The sequence below is a fragment of the Pteropus vampyrus genome, unplaced genomic scaffold, assembly GCF_000151845.1.
Source record: "Pteropus vampyrus isolate Shadow unplaced genomic scaffold, Pvam_2.0 Scaffold229, whole genome shotgun sequence".
In the NCBI taxonomy this organism is placed as follows: Eukaryota; Metazoa; Chordata; class Mammalia; order Chiroptera; family Pteropodidae; genus Pteropus; species Pteropus vampyrus.
The window spans coordinates 1,370,948-1,377,710 of record NW_011889010.1 but is presented as its reverse complement, the minus strand read 5'-3'; the positions used below and the strand labels follow the sequence as shown (position 1 = coordinate 1,377,710).

The 6,763-nt window shown below is 38.0% G+C and overlaps 1 protein-coding gene and 1 pseudogene across 4 annotated transcripts in view; one reads left to right on the top strand and one right to left on the bottom strand.

Moving 5' to 3' along the window:
- INPP4B (inositol polyphosphate-4-phosphatase type II B) overlaps positions 1-6,763 on the bottom strand; it is a 610,870-nt gene that overhangs the window by 413,204 nt on the left and 190,903 nt on the right. The window lies entirely within an intron of this gene.
- On the top strand, positions 6,455-6,563 carry LOC111728810 (annotated as a pseudogene).

Sequence of the window (6,763 nt, the reverse complement as noted above, 5' to 3'; positions counted from 1 at the left end):
TTGTATGTAACTCATGGACATGGCTTTTATACACTTTGAAAGCCTACAATTGGATTAGGGTGGCTGCAATTCTGTCCCTCTGATGTGCTGGAGCCATGAAAATACTTTATATACTTAGTGCGTAAACTGAACATTTTGCCAAGAGTATGCTAAAAATAATGAGGAAAGAAAGCTGTTGAATTACCCTCTATTATTGTTTCTCTTCTTCCTAAAATGTTGAAAAGTTTTGAGTCATTTAATTGTATGTAACTCATGGACATGGCTTTTATACACTTTGAAAGCCTACAATTGGATTAGGGTGGCTGCAATTCTGTCCCTCTGATGTGCTGGAGCCCTCTGAGTGGTGGGTGAGGACTGGACACTGGAGCCTCATCACAGCTCAGGATATCGTGTCAGATAAGCAGCAAGAAATACAAATAAACGAATATTGCTCCTCTCATTTCACAAAATGGGGTTTATCAAGCACTCTTTCCTCTATTGAGACCACCACGAAATTGAAGCCTTTTAGCAAGATCTAACACCTAACACCAGGGGCTGATAGTTTGTAAGACATCTTCCGAAGCCTCCTCCACCACAGCCAAGTGCATCTTCGTAGCACGCCTAGGCCCCTAGAAGAATGGCGAATTTGACCTGGTCCCCTCTCTCTACAGCTATGAGGGTGCACGAGCAGAAAGCAACCAGCTCCATCCATGGAATTTAAGATACTTCTTAATCCTGAAAGCTCATAAGTGCTAGTATTAATTTTTAAAAAATCAATCTCACACAGGTTGATAAAACCTTCACTATCATTTGAAGTGACCCTTTTAATACTGCCTGTTTTTCTGCAGGAAATAGTTGCCAAACCAGCACTATAAATTCCTGAGAGAAACATTTAATAAGATCGTGCTTCGATTTAACAGAATATATATTTTAGAGCTAAACTCACTAATGACATAACTCCCAAATTTGCAGGAGATGACAATTAAAATATTTTTTCTATCAGATCTGCTGGAAAAACAAACAATTAATTAAAATATTTTCTACTCACCGAATATTTTAGATATATTTCCTGGTAGGGAAGAACAAAATGTACTACCACGTAAAGAAGAGACTTGAGATGAAAATATACTTTCGAAACAGAAATCAATCCACAAAATTATTTCAGTTGAATAGACACACATTTTGTAAATGGAAAAACTGAAAAAGAAAATTTATATGACTTGCTCAAATTTCTAAAGGTGCTTTACAAATGGAGCAAGAAATAGAATGTTTTTCTCCTAATTTTAATTCAAATATCTGGTTTGAGATTTTTTTGGTATTTCTTCTAAGGATTTGTGAAGATCAAAACGTTTATTTATGCACATATTGTAAGAAAGATACTAACTAAAGTTTAAAAACATCTTTTTTTCCAAAAGTTTCTATGTATATTTCAAGTCTCCAGCATCATGTCTAGATTTTTTTTCCTCTTTTTTTTCTTTGTGATCCTCACAGAAGCAAAAAAAGAAAATGAGATTTTTATCAGAGGACAGTTCCGACCTTGAAAGAGGAAAAAATCTTTAACTTAGAGAAAAATTGAAACATATCTAAAGAGTTGGGTAAGGAGATGTCACTACATTATTTTGCTTTAAATGGATGTAAGGAAAAAGTTACCAAGTTTTTTGTTGCTTGAATAAGGACAGGGATTTTCTTATGAGGCTCTGAAGGGCTTTATAGTTGAAAAGTAATGTGAAAAACAATCACTTCTGCTACTGAATGACTGTTGTAAGGCTTAGCACCTTCAATAAAAAGATGCTTCTGTTCAATTTCCAGTCACACCAAATTCTCATTACAGGCAGCTAAATCTCATCTCTATGAGCCACACTGTATCAAAAGTAGCAGTTTTATGCATTAAGTTTTGTAACACACACTTATATCCCATATATCCCAGGTCACAAACCAAATCCTCAGACTTTTTTCCCCGTCAGTGAATGACAGGCTGGGATGCTAAAAGTCATTGGGAACAGGAAGCAAAGACGCATTCGTGACCAAGATGCCCTCGAAAATAAGAAAGAAATTTTGTTGCTGTTTGTAAACCAAAGTGTCCAGTTCCCAAGTGTTTGTATAAAATCTAGTTTCGTATTTAAAAAAAAAGAAGTGAGGATTGCTGAGAGTTTCATTCAGAATCCATGAGGAAGAAAATCAGAGAGGCAATTAATACCCCTGCCCCCCCCAAAAACAAAAGTCCTAGGGTAGAAAACTCAAAAGCTTACTTAGTACTTTCCCTGTCATTCTCTCTTCTCATGTTATTTGCAAACATTAGATATTGCTAGGTTTCCTTCTAAGGTTTGGTGAGAAAATAAAATTAAATGCCAATGAGGTTAAAATTCCCAGACTAACCATGGAAGTCGGGAGAGGAAGGTGCAAGCTCCAATAATGAATGCAAGGGTTGAGAGCATGAGCCCCGAGTCAAAGCGTAACTCACCTCACCAGTAAGGAGGCCAAGGAACTTGACCTTTGACAGCTTTGCCCTTTAAAGAGAGCTCTTTTTCGGCAGTGAAGAGCTGCTCAAATAGGCAGAAAAATGAATATCGCTTTCAAAATGGAAAATAGGTCAACTGATATGAAAGAATGAAAGCTGGATACTGTCCATTTTTTTTAAGGCAGTAAAGCAGAAAATGAAAGGTAAAATTTAAAGATACAAAAATGGCACACTTTCTCATTGGCAGCACGTCCATTCTCATGCTGAGAGTCTGTAGTTTGCTGTGCCTGGGAACGCTGGCTTCATTTTAAGACTTAACCAAATCCAAGTAATTAACTAAATGGTGCACGCTTATTTATACTGCTCATGAATAGATGCAAAGGGTGAACCAGAACAGGCTAATTGAAGAAGAGTTAGGTGACAGAGCTGGGAACAAAACAAGCAGCACCTACGGTAAGGAACGGTTTGAAGATAAATTGAAATAACGGTATTCATAAGGCAAGCGCAGTGATAGTGATACGAAACTAGAATCCTATTTATGGTTACATTATAAATGACAATTATGAATTCGTATATATGAGACCCATGGAACAGATTGCAAAAATGGCCATAATACTTCCTAGTGCCTTCGACCAAAAGTGGCATCTGTTTGCTCATCCTCAAATTGGTGCTAGCACGCTGTACTTGCTTTGGCTAATAGAAAGTGGCAGAAATGACATTGTGCCAATTCTGAGAATAAGCCTCAAAAGAACTTACAGTTTTTCCTCCCACCCGCTTCTTTCTCTTTCTCTCTCTATCGGAACCTCCCACCTCCACCTGAATAGGCCCCGAGCCCGGTGGGTCTAGTCTTATACACAAAGAGAGAGGCAATGCATAGCTGTCACTCTTGCTCCAGCCAGCTATCAGTCAGCCACCCAGCCAATCAGTAGCTGACCACAGACCCATGAGCAGCCCCAGTTTTATCAGCAGAAGAAGTGGCTGGCTGATCCCAGACCAAACTGCCAACTCACAGAATTATGAGCTCAATAAGAAGTTGTTATTTTAAGCCACAAAGTTTTATGGTGATTTGTTAGACAACAGAAGATAATAAATAGAACCTATATATTCTAAAAAGCTTCATACGTCTATTATTAACTCAATTTGTCAAACCTTTATTGACTGGTTACTATGTGCCAGGCATGCTGACGAAGCTCAGTAATAGTACCTTGGGGAGACAGAGCCCCCGGGGGCATGGCCCATCCTGGGGATGCCAGGAAAGCTTGCAGATGAGAATACCTGAGTGAGGACTTGAAATATATTTCTGAGCGGGCCAGGTTAAGTAAGCGGGGCAGAGGTATTTCAGTCACAGGAAATGGTGAAGGTAAACAGAAGTTAAACAGCAAAGTATAAGCAGGAAGGTACAAGAATTTACATTAGTAGAATGTAAAGTTTTCGTTAAGAAATGGCAAGAAATGAGATGAGAGAAGTTAGTAAGAACCAGACCATGGAAGGCTCTCATAAATACCTTGGAACAAAGTACGCACACTGATAGACACCCAGGCCCATCGTTCTGAAACATTATGGCACATAAAAACAATCTGGTGGTGGGAAGAATAGAAATTTCTAGGGCTCTAGCCATAAATTCTGATGCAGTAACTGTGATGGAGGCCAGACTTTGGGCTTCAAGTGTTTCGTTTTGTTTTGTTTTTTTCTAATTTTGCATTTTTAATATGCAATCCAGGAGGGTCTGGTGCAGATTGTTCATGGACCACACTTTGAAAAACATCACTAAGCAATGTGAGGTCTCCTGAAGTGATTTTAAAAAGCGAGTGACTGGGGCATTCTCTGTATTGTTTTTGGGTTGGCATTTAAGGTTGATTTTCCTGGCTGTGGTCTGGTAGGTAAATTTAAGGCACTCAGTGAAAGAGGCAAGAACAAGATAAACTAAATTAGGATGGTGGCAGTAAGAATGGGAACCAACATATGAAATAATTGGGCAGTTAAGTTGCCAGGGGTTTGTGATGATTGGGGGGTCGGAGGGGAGGGAAGGGGAAGTAGTGAGGGCGGTACCCAGGTGACATGAGATTTGGGATATCTTAAAAATGTCCAGAATGCACTGGTTTGGAAGTTAGAAGTACAGATTTAGGAGTCATCAGTATATTGGTGTGAACTGAACCACGGGAGTTGAGGAGAGTTCCTGGGAGAGGGAATAGAGTGAGAAGGGACAAGGCGATGACAAAACCCAGAGTTACAGCAACACTTAAGAGACATCTAAAAGATGAACAGCAGCTCGGGAGGCTAAGACTGCCACAGAGTTAAGAGAAAAACAGCTACAGTGTTGCTGTCGTCCCAGGAGCCATAAGCTAGCACTGTTCCAGGCAAACCACAATATACAGTCACCCTATTTAAAAATTAAAACGTGTCTCTCAAAGTCTTCTGCAGCCATTGCCAGTTTTCACTAGAGTTTTGGGTGCAGAAGACTGAAAAGAGTGGTTTGAGTAGCAACCTGGAGGTAAAAATGTGAAAAATTAATTCGTACGACCTTTTATGAAAATGTAAGGTATGCAGAAAATTATAAATGTGAATGTTAAAAAAAAAATGTGACTACTTAAGCACTTTGGTGCACAACTTTGTAGAGTCTCTCTGTCCATACATCACTTTAAATAAATAGAATCTTTGATTTAAATTTTATATATACCCACGTATATTATTGTATGTATAATAAAATATGTCTCACTCAGTAATATTGTCATCCTGCATGTTAATAATCTATATCAGGGCTGAAAAACTTTTTCTATAAATGGCCAGGTAGTAAATATTTTAGGCTTTGTGAGCCACATGGTCCCCATTGCAGCTACTCAGCTCTATGTCAGCACTGTGGCATGCAAGCAGCCTTAGACAGTATGTCACTGAATGGGCACAGATGAACCGGCCCTTAGGCTGTAGTTTGCCAAATGCTGATATGTTTCATCATTTTTTAATGACTTCATAGTACTTATGGCTGTGCCATAAATTATTTAACCAACCTCACTTCAAGAAACATATCTCAAAGAAATTTTCCAATGTTTGAAAATGTATGTACAAGTATGTTTAATACAGCCTTATATATCATCCTGGAAAAATAGAAACGAGGTAAACAATCATCTGAAGAAGATTAATTAGGTAATTTTTGGTATACATAATAATTTATTTCAAAATTCCTAAATGGTAAAGTTAGAGCACCAAGTACATGTTTATTTCTTTTCTGAATTTTCTGACCTCTAACTCAGATCAGTGTCTTCGGTTGCAGAGATCTGAAAATGTTTTTCAAAATCACTTATAATGTGGGTGGTCATGTTATTTTGACTTGACCATGACAGGAAGATAAATATGTACAAAATTAGAATACCACATATAATACTACTTAACCCATAGAACTTGCTCAAATTTCTCCAATTATCTCACTATTTTTTTTTTTTTTTTGGTCCGGGATTCAGTCCAAAATCACACTTTGCATTTAGTCGTCATGGTTCCTGAGCTTCCTTTAACGTGGAGCAGGTCTTCGGTCCTTCTTTGGTTTTCACGGCCTTGACAATTTTCGAGTCAGGTATTATGATATCCCAGGACCCATGACTCCACCTAAGTGCTCACATCTTAGTTTCTAAATACCAGGCTCCAATGAGAGAAAACTATGCATCCTTGGAGAAACAGATGGTTGCAGGACTGGGGCAGAAAAAGTTTAAGATGAGCCTGAAACATCTTGTGGTTCCAGAAAATATGAAAGTGCTTAAAAAGGGGACTGAACATTCCAAAAAGATACAGAAGCCAACCTGAAGGGGAGTTCCAAAGGCCAAATCTGGGGAAACTGAACGACAGAATAAATAATGATCCTGATAAATGATTACCCTTGGAATTAAATAAGAATTGATCTGTCCGTAGGCATATAAACAATGAATGAACAAATGGATGGATGAATAAATAAATAAATTTTCCTTTACTATAAATTTCTAACCAGAATCTGTAGATTAACAAAAGATTGAAATAAAAATCACCATTTGAGTCTACGGCCATGCTACCCTGAACACACGCGATCTCGGAAGCTAAGCAGAGTCAGGCCTGGTTAATACTTGGATGGGAGACCACTTAGGAAGACCAGGTGCTATAGGTGTAAAAAAAAATAAAAAGTAAAATAAAATAAAATAAAATAAAATAAAAAATCACTATAGACATCTAATGCCTACTTATATGATGTATTGAGAATATTATAACCTCACTTTCTGGTATCTTTACCGAAAATGCAAAACCTGAATTTAAATATGAGGAAATATCAGAGAAAATGTATTGATCATCAGAGCCTAGCCGACCCAG